This window comes from Mus musculus, chromosome 12 (assembly GCF_000001635.26).
Source record: "Mus musculus strain C57BL/6J chromosome 12, GRCm38.p6 C57BL/6J".
Classification (NCBI taxonomy): Eukaryota; Metazoa; Chordata; class Mammalia; order Rodentia; family Muridae; genus Mus; species Mus musculus.
Window position 1 is genome coordinate 89,760,247 of NC_000078.6, and position 20,790 is coordinate 89,781,036.

At 39.5% G+C, this 20,790-nt stretch overlaps 1 protein-coding gene across 50 annotated transcripts in view; it reads left to right on the plus strand.

The window, feature by feature from the left end:
- The window catches only part of Nrxn3 (neurexin III), a 1,612,235-nt gene that overhangs the window by 1,037,546 nt on the left and 553,899 nt on the right, over positions 1–20,790 (plus strand). For 5 of the 50 annotated variants that reach the window (XM_017314989.2, XM_017314988.2, XM_006515568.4 and 2 more), the window contains exon 1: positions 1–20,790. This exon is cut by the window's left edge and continues 34,111 nt beyond it; it is cut by the window's right edge and continues 32,604 nt beyond it. The exons of the other annotated variants lie outside the window; for them this stretch is intronic. The gene's annotated coding sequence lies outside the window, so the exon portion shown is untranslated. 50 annotated transcript variants of the gene reach the window in all.

Consider the following 20,790-nt stretch of genomic DNA (forward strand, 5'->3'; position numbering starts at 1 on the left):
ACCAGGCATGACAATAATAAAACCAGGCAATATTTTGAAATACTAATGAAATATTTTCCCAGAGCCATGAAAAACATAATTTTGAGCTATTCATATAAATTTTATTTTATGGAACTGTATTTCTGAAACAAAATACTCTGTATAATTTTAGTATGTGCAAAAAACAAGTACACTGATTTGGTTCTCCACTGGGTGTACAATTTTGAAAAATGTATTTTCTTTCCAGTGGGTCTCACTGGCTCTTACTAAAAAATAATGAACTGTGGGTGACCTTGGCTAATATGAAGCAAGTTTATCACTTTAGTGATAAATCATAGTTAAAGGCATCAGTTATGAGTTCATCTGTACTTCCTACTGAGTTTTCTTGCTTGGCTGTCAGGATGGAGTGGTCAAAGTAGTGGGGAGTGAGGAGAGTCACTTACCTAAGAAGATAGCAAGCCAAACTGTTCCGAATTAAAAGTCGTTAGGGTCCTGATAGAGCTCCTCACCCAAAAACTAAAACCTAAACATGCAAAACAAACAAAATGTTCTGAATGTGCCCTTATTTGGGATTTAATTGGTAAAGGTGATGGCATACTGGGGTAGGCTAGACATTAGTGCAGCCTAACTGCTGTTCCTATATCAGAGGACAAGAAGCACACACGCAGAGGACAATAGCATGCCCTCACAGAGGGAGGACAGATTGTGATGACGAATAAAAACCTTAGGAGTTATGCAGGTACAATTCCAAGATTGTCAAAGAGGATTCCAGGGACTTGCCAAAGACTCTGCATGTATATACCTCCAAAATATGAAGAAACTTGACCTGATGTCTGGGTTTAAATCACCCAGTTAACTGCTTTATGTTATAGCAGCTCTAAAAACTGCCATTGATCCCACTGGCTACTGAGGAAATCCCATAGGTATAAATATAGAGTAGCTCGAACTAGATTTTAGAGGCCAGACATGCAGGTAGAAACCCAAGAGCCCAAGAGCCTAATGAGCAGCCACTGGAGAGAGAAGCCTTGGCAATCTCTTATACCAGATGCCAACCTTCTTGCCAGTTTCTAGCCTCTCTTTTCATTTTTACAAACTGGTATAATGGTGTGTCCACCCAAATAACAGAGAACCATCTTCTTCAGGTCAGCTGATCAGAAATTGAAAATCTCATCTGTGAATTTACATTGTTTCTGTCCCATGAGATAAACATGCCAATATCTTTAGAAAGCGACATGTCTGCCTACCATGGGTTGGTTATCTGTAGCCTGGCAACAGGTCTCTTCAACAAAACTAAGACGATGGATGTGGTAATTTGAATATGTATGACCAAGGGAGTGGCAATATTAGGTGGTATGGCCTTGTTGGAGGAAGTGTGCTACTATGAGCTTTCAGACCCTCCTCATAGCTGCCTGGAAGACAGTAGTCTTCTCCTGTTTGCCTTTGGAACATGATGTAGGACTCTCAGTTCCTCCAGTGCCATGCCTGCCTGGATGCTGCCATGCTTCCTGCCTTGTTGATAATGGACTTAACCTCTAGAAGGATAAGTCAGCCCCAATTATTTGTTGTCCTTTATAAGAGTTGTCTTGGTCATGGTGTCTCTTCACAGCAATGGAAACCCCAACTAAGACACGAAGAAAACTAAACTGTGAGGAGGAAATCAAACTGTATCAGAACATAATAAGCTTCAGTGGCAAGCAGAAGGAGAAAGTCAAGCATGAGAGACATGAACTATATGGCTTTGTTAAAGTCTATCCTTATAAACATGTAATTAGAAAATTATCAAGGTAAATCTCCATAATGAAGATAATTGGTTGTTAAGATCATTAGATTTAGGTGGGAAATTACTGTAAGCCTGGAGGACAATGGAAGATTGCTTTGTAGTCCTATCTTCAGGACTGATTTTGACCTTAACTTTAAGCACGTTAAGTATAATTTTCTCTCCTTTCCCTTCTAACTGTGCCTTCAAAGTTAGTAAATCTTAACAAATCACAAGTCACTTTAAGCTGAGTTTTTCTTGCCTAACGCTATCTGGGTGAACAATGGTATCACATGCATGTGTAACATCATTTACCTATCACCTCTGGTCCCTATTTCTTGGCATGTTACTAATCATGCCTTTTAAGTTAAAGGCTTTACTACCCATGAGGTTTTTGTCTACATCTACTTACTCTACCAACAATATGGGTTTTTACTCTATCTAGTTTTCCTATGCAGATTTTAGTTATATCAGTCTTAAAATCAAATGAAATACATTTAAGAACTTAGCTGAAAAGAGTTTGTATAATGATTGTTATTGAGCACCTCCTGTATACTCAACATTGTAGTCCTCATTGGAAATACACCAGGTCCTTGAAGGTTATTTTGGAAATATCCAGTTTACACCATTCTCTGGGTTACTAGTATTCTTTCTAGAATCGTCCTACATAAGTGTCTATCCTCTTATCTTGTTATCACTATGTCTTTGTGACCTGTTCTACTATTAAAATTCTGTATCCTGAGTTTCACTTGGCCATGGCTTTCTAGCTAATTCTATTTGGAATGTGTCTGACTGACGAAGCACATGTCACCGAAGGAGTTGAAAATAATAACTCTACATATGGTGTTTTATTTGTCTGGTGGTTTCTTAACCTAAATGAGCAGCTCTCTGTGGATGGAGGTATAGGCATTGTGTATAGACTGGAAATAGCAGCATGGAAATATGAATTTGTTAGAACCCCTTCTTAGCTTCACTGTCTTCTCTCTTGTTCTCTTCACCCAATCTTACAAATGGCATGAGTATGCCCAACTTTAAATCAATCATTTAAGCAGATGACAAAAGCCACCTCACCCAAAGCAAGTTAGAAGAAGGCTACTTTTCAAAATGATTTAAATGGATTGAAACTAGCAGGATTTCTGTATCAAGGGAAAATAAAACTGTACATTCCAGAAACACCTAGAGATTGTGATCCATTCTATTTCACCACCAATCCACTTTTCTAATTAATATTCCTAATAGTCGAAGAGTCCCTTATAAGGACTATACCTGGGGACTCAGAACCTACACAGCTCCTCAAGGTACAGTCTCCTATGAACCACTGAGCTGTGTAGCTTACCTCTTTTAGAGACTTAGTTGTCCTTGTTTCTTCATGAGGCTTCTTCCATTTGAAACTCTTTGCGTGGAAAGGGTGCACAGATGCTCTCAAACTTAGTTATTCTTAGGAACAGGTAAACATACCACTAAAACAAATGCTTAATGCGAAATTTCTTTACCACCAATAGCTCCTTCCCTCATATCAGTTGAGAATGAACTGTCGTACAGTCTTAGAACAGAGAGTTGACTGAGAATAACAGTCATCAAAACTGCCAGTGGGCATGTATCAGACAGTCATTGTAACTTTGTGTCTAATAGAAATATCATGGACAAGGTACTTACAACTCATAACTTTGTTATAATGTGTGAAGAACACTTTGTACTGATTATCTTATTTATATTCATCAAATAAACATTTCTTTATAAAAAATTTAAAAGGCATCCAAACTATAGTTCAAGTATTTTTATCTGGGTGGTAGAGTGTGCTAGTTGGGCAGGACTTGTACCTTAAGCTCATTGGTAAAGTCCTTTAGCTACAGCCAGCTGATTTGTACCTGGTGCCCAACCAGTCTTCAAAGACAGGAGTTTTTCACCTATATGAGAAGCCTTCAAGCTTCGAAAGCTCTTCTCTCAAATGTAAACATTCCTTATGTGTTTCTGGGTTACTCGTTTGCAGAAGCTCAGCTTTTCATTTTGCCTTAGAGTAAGCAATGCTGGTTATGTGCATCAGTTTTAAAATAGAATCCCCGAGGGAGATTTTACTCCAGCCGGGAACACGGACATCATCTCCCACAACCCCTTCATAGATCAGCAGATTGAATCCCAGAGAAGATAAGGTAGAGACTTAAAAAAAAAAAATCACACAAGCTTTTAAGAGACTTGCCAAGAAATGAGGCTGAGATAAATGTGATTTCCACCGCGGTGTGCTTTCCTTACATCTTCATGAGGGTTGCAGGAATAAACATCTGAAATACAGAATTATTCCTCCTTTTCATTAAGAGATCCTTCACAAGGCTATGCTCCCTTGTCTCTAGTGAGCCCAGTGGAAGAGTCCTGTGCCTTTAAAATCTGTTTAATTAGAACACAATTTAACATGTAATGGATGCTGCTTCTCTAGGGTGAAACACCATTCTGTTCTGATGCTCTTGGCCCAAGGCATTTCCTATTTGTTTGATTTAAAGTGGGGTTGAAGGGGCAAATGGCCCCGAGGAGCTTTCAGATGAAGTTCCATCCAACTCTGGGCAGATGCTATTATCTAATCGCTGCAGTCCCTCCAGTCTCTGATAATTATCAATAAATTGGATGGTAGATACGTAAGCCGTGCCTCGGAAGAGGGGGATGTGCTGACGTCTTTTAGGGGTGACTCTTTCTGCTTGTCAGCAGGATGGAGGAGTGAGGACAGCTTGGCCCTGTTTGTCAGGAGCAGAAAGTGTGCTGGAGAAAACTAACTCCTGGGCAAGGGAGGTGTCAGGAAGATGGATTACCCTAGGAAGCCAAGCCTGCTCTCCCTCGTGGGCAGCAGCACACTTAGATATAATTTGCCAGCTGTCTGTCTTGTCCTAGAGAGTCTCTTGTCTTTTCCTCCTTTAAGCTGCTGCCAGCAGCCAGCCTGTGCTGTGTAGATCTAGCCTTCTGAGAAGTGAAAAAGGTGCAGGGCCTCCCCGGATGGGGAAACACTCCACCTCAGGGCTGTCAGCTTCTGCATCCTATTAGCATAATCAGGAGCTCTCAGAGACCCACCCTGTGGGGAAACCTCTTTCAATGGGCACCTTATTAGAGAATGATCCTGTTATGTGAATGAAAGGCTGATTGTACTCAGAGGTGAGCCAAGATGAGGCCAGATTACTGAATGAATCAATCTTCCGCCCTTTGTATGTGGACTTGAGATGTAATGTTTCAAGTGGCATTTGGAAAAGAAAAAGGCTTTAGGGAACCCATACAATACACAGGAAATCATTCCATTTTTCCTGCAAAGGGAATTTAGGGCATATTACCTGGACAACTGTTTTGTGTGGCAAGAACCCTAGGTGTAGGCATTGTGTGTATGCATTACCACCTCATACATTGCGACGGACTCTATTCTCTTGGGAGGCTGAGTCACTCTGTGGTCCCAACTTGTCTCTTTAAAACCACTGAAATTTCCTGTACAAGAGTATTTTCTTTTCCTTTTTCTTTTTCTCTTTCTGTTTCTGTTTCTTTTTCTTTTCCTTTTTCTTTTTCTCCTTCTCTTTCTGTTTCTTTTTCTTTTTTTCTTTTTCTTTTTTCTTTTTCTTTTTTCTTTTTTCCCATTTTTCTTTCTTTCTTTCTTTCTTTCTCTCTCTTTCTTTCTTTCTTTCTTTCTTTCTTTTTTTTTAGCTATTTTCTTTATTTACATTACAAATGTTTTCCCCTTTCCTGGTTCCCCCCCCCTTCCAAAAACCTCCTCCCCCTCCCCCTGCTCACCAACCCATCCACTTGTGCTTCTTGGCCCTGGCATTCCCCTATAGAGTCTTAGCACCATTCTTCAGCCTTGTGAACTGGAGGGTAGTAAGGATGCTTGAAAGGATGATTACTGTCTATTCTACAGGAGTAAATGGGGCTTGCTTCTTCCACATATAAATTATCAACACAACGTAAAGGCAAGGGTTGTAGTTTGATGCAGTCAGCTACTGTGGTTGCCGTTACACAGCTTTCTTTTAAGACAGTGTCTTACTCTGTAGCCCAGGCTGTCCTGGAGTTCTATCTGTAGAGCAGGATGGATTTGAACTTGCAGCATCCCCTTATCTCAGCCTCCTGAGAGCTAGAATTATGCCTAGCTTCTCCCTGCCCCTCTTTCTCTCATAGTGTTCTCAATCCCTCATGAGACCAGGCCAGAAACACATTTCATTCACATATTCCCTAGCCTTGGGGATCCAGGAGAGGCTAACCATTAACTGAATTGTTGGCCTAATTAGTCTATGTCATGAAAACAGAATGTCTGATGCTCTGACTGCTTCTTACTCTCTCAAATGGAGGCAGGGAGCTGAAGTATATAGAGAACAGTAAAGTAGGAACCAAAACACAGATGTTTCTCTGGAACCAAGCAGCTTGCTAGCAATGTCAGCTCAGTGTCTCTGAGTATCCAAAAGCAAGGGTAAGAGTCTGATTCTCTCCATGATACCACTGGGATATGTCATTGCTACCTAAGAAATTAGGTAAAAACAAAACAAAACAGAAACCAAACCAACCAACCAACCAACCAACCAACCAACCAACAAACAAACAAAAAAGAATTATCCTGAGCTTAAAATCAGTCTTAAAACAACTCTGTGAATAGTAAACTCAACTTGCATCCCTTTATATGAGTATTTGCCTAATTGTAAAGGATTGTGATAGCACTCATTCACCCTAAGTTTCATCCTTCTCCAGGGTGAATTGTGTTCTGTGCCAATCACTAATGTTGTAGAGATTGGCACAGAGAGACAAGGTGATAAATGAGCAAAACAAAATCCTTTCCCCTTGCCCTAAATCATATAACAAATTAATAGTCAACTGTGCTTATTAAAGTGTCTCTGGGTTTCAGTAGATACTAGTTGTTCAGACACAACTCATGTTCTCTAGGCAAGCTCTCTTTAGACTATGGTTTAAGCCTTCCACACAGCCCAGATCTGGAAGATAAAAAGCAGACAACCTCAATGGTTAAGTAGTCAATACCTTATGATGTCTCTAGTCATTCACCAAAGGAAAGAGTTATCTGCTCGATTTTGTCTTGATCAAGACAATCTTGATCTGAAGTGATGGACAAAGGCTACACATGAGCTAGCAGGTGCTGCCTTAGGGAAGAGGGAGTGTTTGATTCCGAATAGCTGAAATGATTATTCCTTTGGAAGAAGATGTTGAATGGATAGTGGTAGGCCAAGAGCTAGGGATTCATAAGACAAAGTTGAGCTTCCAGCAGTTCAAGTGAAAAGGGGCAGGGAATGGATGCCTCTGAGGGAGGGAGACTATCTCTTTTCTTCAGGGATTCTAGTCCTGGGAGGCTGCCCATATTCCAGCCAATGGTCCTGTGCATGTATTGGTAGTGTGAAGTGGGCTCAGTGGGTTTAAAAAGAGCATGTAGAGTTGGAAGCAAAAGGAGTAGTGGGATAAGAGAAGTTAGAAGGGAGGAGGGAGAAGAGGACTTGATTAAGACACATCATGTGCATGCATAGAATTCTCAAACAACCACCACAAAACCAAGGGAAACTGAAAAATTGCATAGTAGCATGAAACAGTAACTAATTGTACTTAATTATTCTCAGAGAATTACATGAACACCTAGAAGATAATTAAAAAGAGAAGAGACACAAAGACTGTTTTATAGGATGTGAGGTGAAAACCAAGGCATAAAACCTCTGAGGGATTTGGCCAGCTCATGTGGCAGGAGAGTGTTAGATTCTGAAGAGGAGCCTGCGTTGGCCTACTTATAGGTCTAGAGAAGGATAATGTCATCATATGGCAGGTAGGATTGTCACCCTATGCTACAATTTCATTCTGTTCAGTTCACCCCCTGTCTTTGAAAACTATTTTGAGATTATTATTAAGGCACAAAATATTGACCGGGTGACTTGATTTACTATCTTAAATTTGTGTTCAAAAGGAGCTTATTTTTAAAGACTTGAAAATCTATATCAACTATGCCTGCCCAAATGGATTTTTTAAGGTTTGAATGTGGAGAAAATCTTCATATTTTTTGCCTATTGAGCATCTCCACATTAAAGTGCATCTCTTCCTCCCGTTCCTTTACATTTGGCTCATTTTCAGTGGCACTTGCTCTCTAGTTGGAGAAATTCTTTCAGTCATGGGTACCACATTGGAATGCCTTTCACTTAAGATGACAGATCCAATATACTGCATGTGTGAGAAGTGCAGATAAGAGTAATCAGATCTCATGCTTCAGGGAATAAACTGACTACCTGGGATGGTCAGGAAGGCATTTTCCCCATAAGCATCCCACAGAGACACAAACCAAGCACAACATCCAACTTGCTACTGTGGTAATGTTGTCTCATTGAGTCTCATTAGATGCAGGATATGAAAAATGACCCTGTTCTAGCAAATGCTTTATGTGATGGTATACATAGATAACTCTTTCATAAGCAGAAAAAAAAATACATATCAGTTAAGACAGATTTGTTGACACAAAAGAAATATGATTTCTTAAAGATAAACTACTTATAATCTTCCCATATTTTCTTCCATGGGTCTGAAAGTACTTTCCTAAGCTGAGTTCATTAATCCTCATGAATATTTTGTCATGTCAATTCTATTACACAGGTCTAATCTGAAAAGACAGATCCATCCTACCTTCTTTAAGAATTATTTTTCGTTATTGCTTATAACTGTGTATGTGTGTGGGGTCTCTCTTTTAGTCAGTCAGTCTCCTTCTCCCTCTCTCTCCCTCCCCCTCCCCCTGTGTGTGTGCGTGTGCATGTGCATGTGCGTGCGCGTGTGCGCGTGCCCGTGAGTTCGTGCTGGTATGTGAGCATCAAAGCAAGCATTTGGAGGTCAGAGGACAACTTGTGGAAGTAGTGCTCTCCTTCCACACTTACCTAAGTTTCCAGTGTGTAACTTAGCTCAACAGGTGTATGCAGTAAGTGCTTTTATCCAATGAGCCTCATTGCTGGCCATATTCTCCTAATCAGTAAGTTCTTATGGTACAAGTTTTTACAGTACTCTAAACACATTTATTACCTTGATATCTCAATAGAGATTCTATTTCTAAGACTGTAAACTTAATAGTTTCCCACTGAAACTACACTTCTCAGCTACCCTTATAGACTATGGAATCATTTCCTTCTTAACTGGGGCCACTTCCCATCTTATTCTATCGGCCACACATTCACATAGGTGACAAAGATGGCCCCTCTTTGTGAATAAACATGGTCCTGCATAAGGTCAGAATGAGCTCCTTTATCTCTGTCTTTTCTTTCTCTATCGCTGCTTTTAATATTCTAACATATGGTGCTGAAATCCAGAATCAAAAATCTGAGGTTAGTATTGGCTCAAGATCACGCTTAAACAAACCTCCTTGGTTCTCATAAGCTCTTTGACCTGAGTTTCAGAGGGCCAGGCAGGGTCACCATTTCTCTCAGTTATTATTTTTTTTACTCTCTGTGCCCTTTTTTATCTTACCCAAGTCTCCCAGCCCCCACCCACCCCTAGCCCATTCTCTCTGCAGCTGCTTTTAGTAATATAACAAAGCTAAATGGAACCTCTCTTTTCCTGCTCACACACATGTGACCCTTCCAAAAATCTACAATGAGAGTCAAGTATATGCAAAGTGGTAGTTAGACAATGCCCTAGGTGCGGTGGGTAAGAGTTGAAACATTCCCTAAGTAGACCTGAGTATAGCTGGGGATGCCACCCCAATGGTAGACTAAGGAGATTCCTCCCCTTTTACTGTGTTCTTTTTCATACAGACTTACCAACTTGACTTGGGTACAATAAATCCTAGTCTGATTTATGGTTTGTTTGTAAAGCCTTATCAGTTGTCATTTAGAGAGACTTGGTTATGTTCTACGTCAGGGATAAAGCCTTTTGTAACTTTTGTTCTGTTGAACTCCAGAGTACTGTTGAGATGTCATATAGTATGCTTGTTTATCACAAGATTTTCCAGATAAATCTAGAGGAAGTTATGCTGATCCTGAAAAGATGCTAGGATAAGAAGTTAAAACACTTTTGACTATTGATATTTCAGTTTCTTATGTAGATTTACGATATTTTCTAAATATTCTTTTGGATCAAACCAATTCTACATTTGTTGACATGTGATTTAATGACATGTCAGGTATAAAGGAATGGGTGGGGATCTATGAAATATTTAGATGTTTATTTTGAACAGTTGCCCTAGATACAGAGGAGACAGCATTTACACCCAGCGTTTGAACAGGGCCTTCCAAGTCTGGGAACCTAAAGGATGCTGAAGTGATAAGAAGCAACCAGCCATGCACACCTGGTCTATATATTCAGTCTAGCATAGAATCTAGAGAGAAGCTGATATATTTATTGGTAGTTCCACTTAATGAAAAATGCCATAAGATTCACATTTCCCAAGATTCATTGCTTTCAGCACCTGTCCTGTGGTATAAAACTGAGTGCTAAAACTGAAGGAAAAGAGCGAATGGTGGAAAGACAATAGTTTTCAACAGCTTTCCTGCTTTCTTAGATATTCACCGTGCATATTAGTAAATTAATGGTTCGCTAAAGTCTTGTAATAAATATCCCCTTCTCATTTTATTTAATTCAGGGCTTTCCAAATGCATTTGTCCATTCATTTGTATAGCATTCATTGTATTCATTGATGGAATATTTATTAAAACCTCACCCTTGGGAACACAGCCTGGCAAATTCTACACTGGGGAGAAAAACTGAGATGAAGGGAATCCAGCTAAGCAACAAAGTGCTTATTTGCATTAGTGAGTTGTTTTATTTTATGCAGAATGCCTTTTCATGTGCTTTCCTGAAGAACATTAGAATCACATTTGAGTGATTTCTAAGGAAGCAATCATTTTTTGAAAAATCAAATATTAAATATATGTTTAAAAATTCAAATGCTACGTCTCTGCTCCTACTCTACCCTCCAGTCCAGCCAGTCTTCTCCTCAGTGCTCAATTGATGATAGATCAAACTTCCATCCAGCTTTCCAGAACATTCCTTATGTAATAAAAAAGCACACTTGAACCTATAGAAGACGGGATAGAAAACTACTTCTGAATAGCCAGTCAATACGTGGCAGTAGAAATATAAAAAGTGGATTTCCAAGCAATTTTTCTTTTCTTTCCCTTTTTATTTTTCAAAAGGACTTTATCCCTTGACAATGCCACATATAATATAATACCCTATAGTCATACTCATTTTCCTGTCTACTATTATCTTCCTCCTACACCTACCAATCATCTATCTTCCAGCTGTCACATTGTCTTTTAATTTTTCATTCCTGACCTTAGAATTGCCAATCACATGAGCAATGATGTGGAGCTATTGCCTGGAGAATGATTCTCCTATGTGTGGCTACACCTGTAAAGACAATGGCTTCCTATTTTCTCAGATGGCCCTGGTCCTCAAGGAGCCCCTCTCCATCCATCCTGAATGTTTAAAGCTTTGTCTTGTCTAGACCTTTTGCAGGCAACCACAGCACAGCAGCTGATACGAGCTCCTGATTGCTCTAAAGTCTAGCTAAGAAAAGGAACTATTATGATCCTGACTATGCTTGAAAGGACTCAGAGAAAAGGCCCTAGCCTTTCTGTAGAAGGCTGTTTGAGATTTAAAAGAAGTGTTTCTAATTGTTTCCCTTGTGCATCTGATCCCATTTACTAAGAAGTTATTCTTTGAATTGTTCTTTCTTATTCTGGCTTCTCTGCTTCCTATTTGATTCCCCACCCCACCTTTTTGAGTTTGATTATTATAAACTTTGGCTTCCTTTGAGTGAAAAGTTCATTAAAAGACAATGTACCGTGGAAACAGTGCCAATGACCAAGAAAGAAGTAAAGACCAGCACCATGGCCCTTCAGTCCAGAGTTGTTTTACTGTACCTTATTAAAAACTAGCCACGAGGTAAAGCAATCTTGCATGGAGGTGCAGATTTGTTGCAAATGTCTGTGAGCAAAGTGCCTTGGGGCAAAGCTAGAAATTACCTAAGATGATGTGGAATTCAGACCTATGATTCTATTCAGATTAAGTTGGATTATATGTTTTTATTCCATACAAATATAATGTCTGTGATTTTGTTTAAAGGCCCAAGAGTCCAGCTTTTTTTTTTAAATGACTTGTGACATTTCCAATAGCTACCAAAGTTCAGTTATCTGAAAATCTGCTGCACATATGGCCCACTCGGAAAATAAACTATATATTGTTGACATCGTCTCTTGATGCCATGAAAAAAATGGAGTCTAGCTGATGCAGTGAAAAATCAGATGTATTTATAAACCTAAAATGTCAATTTTCTAAATTAGTTTCAAATTTATATCTCACACACACATACACACACACACACACACACACACACACACACACACACACACATATATACAGAGAGAGAGGGGGGGGCTTGCCCTTACCTTTATACTCCATGAGGTCATATAAGAAACCACTCCATGATTTATTTCTAGGAACTAAATTTATAAAATAGAGAACATATGTGGTTGTTATTCGCTGACATGTATACGTATTGGCGACTGCTATTACTATAATTTTTTCCTTAATGTACAAACTCCTCAGTAACATAGAAGGAAATTTTGAAGTATATAAAAATTCTTTTCATGGGATCAGCATTGGCAATAGCGTTAAACTGCCTATGAACCATTAACTGCTGGGGAGGAATTATTCCTACTGTTTGCCTGGAAGGTGCTTCTTCTTATTAAACTGTGTAAGATCTATGTATCATAAAATGACATGCGGTGAGTTTCCTCCTCCTGCATTTAGTATTTATTTCTATTAAACAATTCACTGCTTGCAAACATGTACACATACATATATCTATGAGATTCCCTGCACAATAATTATATCCTGTGGTGTCACAAGGGTGTTGTTATCTTTTTTTTTTTTTTTTTTTTCGTTTTAGCTTGTTACATTTTGTTAAATTTGGGAAGAAGCTTGAAAAATTAATTAAAATCAACTTGTGTCTCAACATTTCAAGGCAGTTGGGGAATGGAAAAGAGCAGAAGACTAGCGATGAGCTGACTGGCTACGTAAGACGCAGACACTTGTTCTTGAAAACGATTGTGGCCTGACCAGATTCTATTTAGAGTACTGTGAGGGGAGGGCTTAATAGCTAGCTGCAGTGATACATTTATTAAGATTACAAGTTGCAAAATTGGTGGTTGAAGATAACGGGGAAGATGACAGCTAGCCTGAGATATTAGAAACAGGGAACCATCTAAATTCAGCACAGCCTGGAAGAATGCAAATGAATATAGTCAAGGCATAGGGGAATAATAATCTAAACAGCAGATATACTTTAGCTGATATGCTTGGAGAGGCAAGAAGTGTGGCTGCTGCATTGGCCAGGCACCTAGGGAAAATGAGCTGACACCACCTTCTCTGTTTACTTGGAGATCACAAGACACACAAGCATTTCCCTCTGCCTAGAAATGCCTTTATTTTGCATACAATTTTGAATATCTATAATAGAATAAAGAATAAAAGATGAGGATACACAGTATATACCTATAGTATAATCCACCAGGACACTGAGGTGGAAGGACTAATTATGAGTTGAAGGGCAGTGTATGCCATGTACTAATGATACCTTGGAGAAACTAAGATAAGAAGGGGGAAGGGGAGAGAAATAAGGAGAAGCATCAGGAGAAATTATTCTTCCATTCTACCCTGCAGCCAAACTCTAGGCAAAGAAAGATTGAATTAAGGAAACCCTGTGTCCTAGTTAGGGTTTCACTGCTATGAACAGACACCATGACTAAGGCAACTCTTATAGAGGACAACATTTCATGGGACTGGCTTACAGAGTCAGAGGTTTATTTTAATTCATTATCATCAAGGCAGAAGAGTGGCAGTGTCCAGGTAGATACGGGGCTAGAGGAGCTAAGAGTTTCACTGTTGTTCTGAAGGTAGCTAGGAGAAGACTGGCTTCCAGGGAACTAGGATTAAAGCCTATGCCCACAATGACACACTTCTTCCAAAAAAGCCACACCTACTCAAACGATACCACACCACTAAATAGTGCCACTTCCTGGGTCAAGCATATTCAAACCATTACACTAGGGTTTCCTCCATCATTAAATTCTTACCCTGTCTGTGATCTTGCATAGGACTGTTAGTCTCTGAGCATCAGTTTATCTTATATACAAAAGGGAAATAATTGTCAGAGCTCCATGGGATAAACACTAAGTGAGAAAATGACCTAGCTTGAAATATGAGATATTTTGAATAATGGAAGTTTGGTTGTTGAGTCAGGTTACAAAAGAATCAGAGAAAACACTACTAGACAAAGAAGAGAACAATAAGCATAGAAGATCACTATTTATGTTAGAGGCAAGGCCAGATTCACAGGTGAGCAGTCTGTGTGGGTGCACAGGACCCTGCCTGCAGAAGGGTTGTGCTCAGTGGAATGTGCTGTATCACATCTTCGAACTGTTTCTCAGCGCTCTCCAGGATTGTGATGCTGTTTGGAGCCCAGTTTAACATCACTGTAAAATGTTTGCTTCTGTAGGATGTAATCTACATCTATTCTAGGCCCTATAGGAAACCAAGGGACTGTTAGTGTAATAGTGTGCATATGCACCGTGGACCAAATTAGAGGCAAGCTCATTTTGGAAAGAGCTAGAACCATGCTCTATCGTGTACCTGCTTGTCACCAGAGACTCCCCAAATAAAAATGGAGTTACGGATAAACTAGAAGACCTGTTCAGAAGTGTATTTAATGGACAGTCAGAAATTCCATTCCAATGTTATGTCCTGAGCGTTATAGCTCTCACTGATTAGAGTATTTTACTGTGCTTATTGGAAAGCTTCTTCACCCGCTGCTCCTTACACTTCTCCTGTTCCTCTATTGCTTCTGCCTTACCTTATACGACAGTCATCACTTTAGCTGGGCCCGAAGGCGATCATTCTTATTCATTCCATCAATGGTTATTTATTGAGGACGCACTCTATATGCTGTATAACATATCAACGGAAACGACTATGTACCAGAATTTACTCGGCAAGTATTTATTGACTACCCCTTCTTACTTTCTGACCCCTGGTTAAGAATGTACACCCTGCCCTCCAGGAGCTTGCATTTCAAAATTTGTATGCAAAAAAAAAAAACCCTTGTTAAACATTTAAAAGATAGACATAAAAACTTTTGGAATTTAAGAGGATCAGTGATCAGACAAAATTTCGGGAAGGCGACTCTACTTGATTTGGTGCGTGGAGGAGAAGACTCATTACTACAGTTGGAAACAGCAAGGAGAGCATTCCAAGCAAAGGGAAGCAATAGTATGAGTAAGTACACAAAGGAGGAGAGATGTGTCCATCACGTAGGGGGAAAGGAGGGCAGCTAGAGAAAGCATTTAGGTACTATTATGAACAGAAGAAAGAGCCCATCCTTACCTCCAAAGTGAGGTGCTACCAGTGTGGATTATGCATATGACCTCCATAGCCCACATTTCTGGTTTTGTTTCCACAAGCATTTTCTTTCTTCTCTTTTTGTAAATTCGTTCTACAGAGTAACATCAATGGACTGTCATTCCCTCCCAATGACACAGCAGGCCCCAAAGGAAGGTTTCTTCAGTGATACCTTAAAACTCAGCATCTCCTGAGAGTTGCTTACTAGCTGATCTTGGGATGCTCTGATGTCTGCTTCTCTTAGGGTCCCAAAGAGCCTTCATCAATTATTCAGCTCCTAGGTGCTTCTGGTTGTTCAAAGTCCTTCTGCAAATCAATGTTATTTTATCTTCTTTAAAATCCTTCGTCAGGACCACAAGAGCCTTGAATGTCCCTGGACCCTCTGTGAGAAAATAATAAACCCTGTGCAACAGTGGGAAATGGTGGCTTTTTCTTTTCCTCTGACAACTCGGTGGCATTTTTGGCTGTCCTTTTTATGTGCTTGTCATTGTGCTCCCCTCCATCAGTCTCATAAAGCATGCTTTCCTCATGCTTGACATATTGATATCATCCCACCACAGATAAAACACAGAGCAGTGTGATTTGGACAGGTGATGGAATTATTTGCAATTCACAGAAATCTCTGCTGGTGTTTAAGACTGGTGCAATATTAAACACATTACTTTCCCTGACAGGCACTTTCATTATGCCCCTGCTATGCAGGTAGAGAAGCTCAAAGTGAAATCTTGTTTCCCCCTACTGGGGTCTATGAAATAAAAATTTAAAATGTGGGTGGGTGTATATGTACACATATCCCTCCTTCTCTGTGTATCTATCTTTGGAAGATACATAGCCAGCATTTTCTTCAAAGGAGGAGTTGTTAGGAAAACCAAAACATTTGATCAAACCAAATTTCTTACCCTAAGGTTGGTGGTGTCATATGGTAAGGTTTGGAGAAGCACTCTAAAACAGGACAAATTTTCAAAAACATGCTCAGAAGAAAACAAGCAAAACCACTGGAAGGTCAATCCGCCTTCTAGAGTGACATGCCATAGATGTATCATGGTCTTATCAGAGAGAGAATCAAGGTAGCTGATAGAAATGTCCATAGTAATCGAAACAATGGCAGCCACAAAGATGGTATCACCTAAGAATCTATCTTGTGCAAGAAACTTACATACACTGTACATCTGTGTTTGTAATTCAAACTTTTATTAACACGGACGATTTAATAGAATAAATGAACTACATAACTGAGGAGAGTAAATAACAACATGGAAATTCCACATATCATACAACTTAAAGAAACAACTGTCTGTCAAGGTGTGAGAAAAAAAATGCAGTGTTTATTGGACCCAAAAAAGACTGGACAGTGGGTTGTTTTTGTTTTTGTTTTTGTTTTTTTACTTCTCCTTGTAAAGGTTTTAGCAGGCTTGTACTACAACATAGCCATGATTAGGCTGTTTCTTAAAAAGCTAAAAGCATTTAATATCTGGATGAATGGCTACTGTGTCAGTGGAAGAGTTGCTTAGCTGACCACATACACATAAAATGGGATAAAGGAATCTCCGTAGTAAACTTCATAAGGCAAATTCATCTATTCATCATTGATTTATGTGCATCTATAATGTGTCTGTATTTGATTACCTTTTTTATTGCTATGGAAAAAATGTCTGACCAAAGTAGCATAAAATAGAAGGCATTTATTTTGACTCATAGTTGGAAGATGTATCGTGGCTAAGGCATGGCAGCAAAAACAGTTGGAGCTATGAGAACAAGAGGGTGACCAGGCTGCCTATATTGCTTCTTCAGTCAGGAAGCAGAGAGAGAGAGAGAAAGAGATGGCAGAGCCCCACGGGAGGACATTCTCATATTTATTTCGTCTGGACCACCAGCTCATGGTATCATCTCACATTCAAGCTGGGTGTTTTTAGTTCAGATAAATCACCCTATGGTTGAATTCCCACTAGGTTGACAATATTTACCATGAAAGTGTCCAAGGTTACATAACCCAAGGATGTGAGCCCAGATTCATCTGAGCACAAACTTTGGGCTCTTTACTTCATGGAATAAAGTGTTGGGCTAACAGGAGAAAGAGATGTCAAGATGGTATGCATGGCTCCTTATGTATGTTGTGACCCCTTTGAGAGGGGGGTGATTCAAATGACACTTTCACAGGGGTCACCTAAGACTATCCTGCATATCAGATGTTTACATTATGATTCATAACAGTAGCAAAATTTAGTTATAAAGGAACAACAAAATGGTTTTATGATTGAGTTAAGCACAGTATGAGGAACTGTATTAAAGAGTCACAACATTAGGAAAGTTGAGAACCACAGTTTTAAAGAAAAGGCACCAGTAGCTGGGTTTGTAGGGTTCCGTTTTTTGGTTCCATCTTGATTCCACTGGAGGGATTTGTTTGTATTTTCTTAGATCTGAAGTTAAGGTGAGGGTATTACTGCCCAATAGAGATATTTATCCTTGCTTCCTTAGAGGTGGCTACAGTTTTGCTTCAGGTGCCTATGGCATTTCCCCTTTGTTCTCTGTTTTTCTTGTCCTTGTCTTCTTAGGAAGAATAATGTAGGTAAACTGGGAATCCAGAGTCACAGCCAGTTGCACCAGCTAGATCTTAACAGTCACCTGCTCAACCCAAATGTCTTCTGTGGCATCTGGTAAAGACAAGAGTGTTTTAAGAGGGAACTGTTATCGTAATGGTTGCATACAATGTATTCTGAGACAATAGCAATGAAGGCTGTTTTATAATGAATCATGGCACCTTGCATCTGCTAGTAGGAATTATACTAGTCATATACAGAAACTTAAGAGCATCCATTCCCTTCTCATAATTTCATCAAGAAAACAAAACAGAACAGAAAAATATTAGTTGACATTAATATGTCACCATTTATTCAATTGGCCTTCAACCTAGAAGTTGGATCATTCGATTTTTCTGTTCTGGGGGAACAAAATAAGATAATGCATTCATAACAGTCACTCAACAAATATTTATGATGACATCTCATATAGCAGGTACTACGTAGATCTAGGAGATAGATACACTAGAGTATAAACTGAAAAGTTAGGGTCTTTGTTGTTTTGAGATTTTGTGATCTCCTGGAGAAGACAGATATTTTCAGTACTATTTACTGAGTATGTTTATTGAAGCACTCGCAGAATATCATGAGAGCAGAGCAGATGAGTTACCAGCTCAACTAGACTCGGGAGGCCCGGGATAACTAATCCCATAATTGGTTAGCTAAAAATATACTCTAATAGGAGGCTTATCTTTTGGAGTATTTGCTGTGTCGGAGATTGACTGCAAGGTTTTTGCCTGTGTTATCACAATCAATTACATGCCTAAATAACACAATGGAATGTGTAATATTATCATTTCTGCATCAGAAACTTTTGGGTAGCAGAGAAGATATTTAAGGCTGTGTCTCTGACCCTGCACTTCACAGATACCACAGTTAACTATGTTTTATTGTGCGGCAATTACCAAGCAAAGTGATGTGTTTTTCTTCAACCTGATAATAGTACTTGCTCTTAGGAAGTGAGCTCGGCCCCAGTGATTGATCATTTACTTTTTTTGCAACTGGAAGTTAATCATTTGGGTAGAAATTACACCTGGAATTAACAGCTTTAATTGTGACAGGGAAGTCCCAACGGTTAGCATTGAGGTTTGTGAGGTCATCTATCCAACATAGTCTACCTACTTCCCCAACAAAGTGCTGGGTGTTTGGGATAATACACAGAGAGTGATGAGATCTCCCTTGATAGCATGATCTCTGAAAACTCAGGCTGGTCCAGCAGCCACACTTATTGACTGTCTATGAGCAGCTTTTCTGAAGATGAATCTTTTCTTTTATATTTTGTAGAAACTACAACAATAACAGAAAAAGAGTTCTCTCATTAACCTGCCAGAGCCTTTTGGAAATTCTGAGAAGCCAAGTTCGGCCTTATAATGCATGAATGTTATTTATCTTGAATGTTGTAAATTTGGCACATTGGAGAAGGGTGACAAGGTTAGGTAGATTTATTAGCATCCTGTCAAGAAATTTCCCATGAGCAGTAGAGTTTTGTCAGAAAATTCGATGTAATTGATGGGAGCAACTTGGGCAAGTTCTTAGCAGATCCACACTGGCAATGTTCATTCACACCCTTCCTTTACAGGCAACAAAATGTATGGACAGAGGGCTCATTAGGAAGACCTTCCTGCAAACACACTCTGCATCAGGTGTCTTTCTTTGTCCTATCTTTCATGTAGTTATTCAAGTTACTTGAGAAGATGTAAGTACATACTGGGAATATTTCCAAATAGGCAATGATTTTTGCTCATTTGCATGTATTTTTTAACTCTCTCAGGACTAGTGTATACTCCAGGGGATACAGATTACAAAGAAGCTAGGATCTGTTCTGGGTCTCAGTCTGTATTCACTAAAGAATTAGAGTTTTCTGACATTGAGTCTCAAGGCCATCAGTGCAGAGACAGAAGGACCTTTTGAATTAGAACATCTAGGTCCCACCATCAAGTCTCCAGCTTGCTAGCTCCTTAGCCCAAGTCCAGTTTTCTATGGAGTTTTGTTTCTTCATGTGAAGTTAATGTTAACAATTGTCTATAACAAAGGGCTCTTAAGAAATTCTAGAGTGTGTCTGTATGTGCATGTGGGGTGTAACACAGTTATTTACCATGAACATCTGTGATGCTTTAAACACTATCTACCCTGAAAATCCTCCCTGATGTGCCCTCAAAGTAACAGACACCCTTATTGTTATGAGGCTTCCACAGACTATAGGACAAGCCTTGTAAACGCTCCTATCACCGATTGAATTCAGAGGGACAGGGGGATATGATCAGGATGGGAAGGGCAGCATGAAGAAGAGAAGAAGAAGAGGTAAAGGCGGTAGCAGTGGCCAGAAGAAGGGGAACAGGAGGAAGAGGAGGGCAAAGAGAAAGACAAAAAGAGTAAGAAGGAAGAGCAAGAAGAGGAATTGAAGGAATTTCTACATAAGTTAGGTACAAAAGTTAGGTCCATCTTTTCCAACACCTAGTTTGCTCATCAGTTAAATAGCAACTAGTAGGGTCTACCCTTAAACTCAATTTTGATTACAAAGTAAGATAATTAATACTACCCATAGAACCCAACAGAAAATCTTAATAGAGTAAATCTGATAATCTTCTTACTTCTGATGACTTAAGTTTTGATTCTATTGCATGCATGCCTAGTACACACATTGAGTAACATATTAGCAATTCTGCCCTCTGAATTGTTGGCCTTTGTTCATTTCCATTTTTCCCTCTTCCCTTGTAAAAGCAACTTTTATTTGCCAGACTTAATTGTCTAGAAGCTGCATAATCTCACCCTTTACCGGTTCTTTCTGAAACCTGGCTGGCTGGTCCAACTCTGGTTCAAACTCCCTCTCCAAGCTGATGGATTCTAACTGGCTTCTCTCTGCTTCTCACTAAATTGCATTGCTTAGAAAACTTTTCTCTCCATGAACAGAACTATGCTGAATTTACTGACTGCATGAACTGAGCAGAACTGAATGGAACTGCACAAACTTAACTACATTCAACTGAACTGCACCAAACTGCATTGCACTGAACTTAACTGAACTCCACTGCATCACTTAAAACTTAACTGGACTGCACTCACTGAACTGCCTTCCTGCCTGACTTGCCCTGAGTCTCT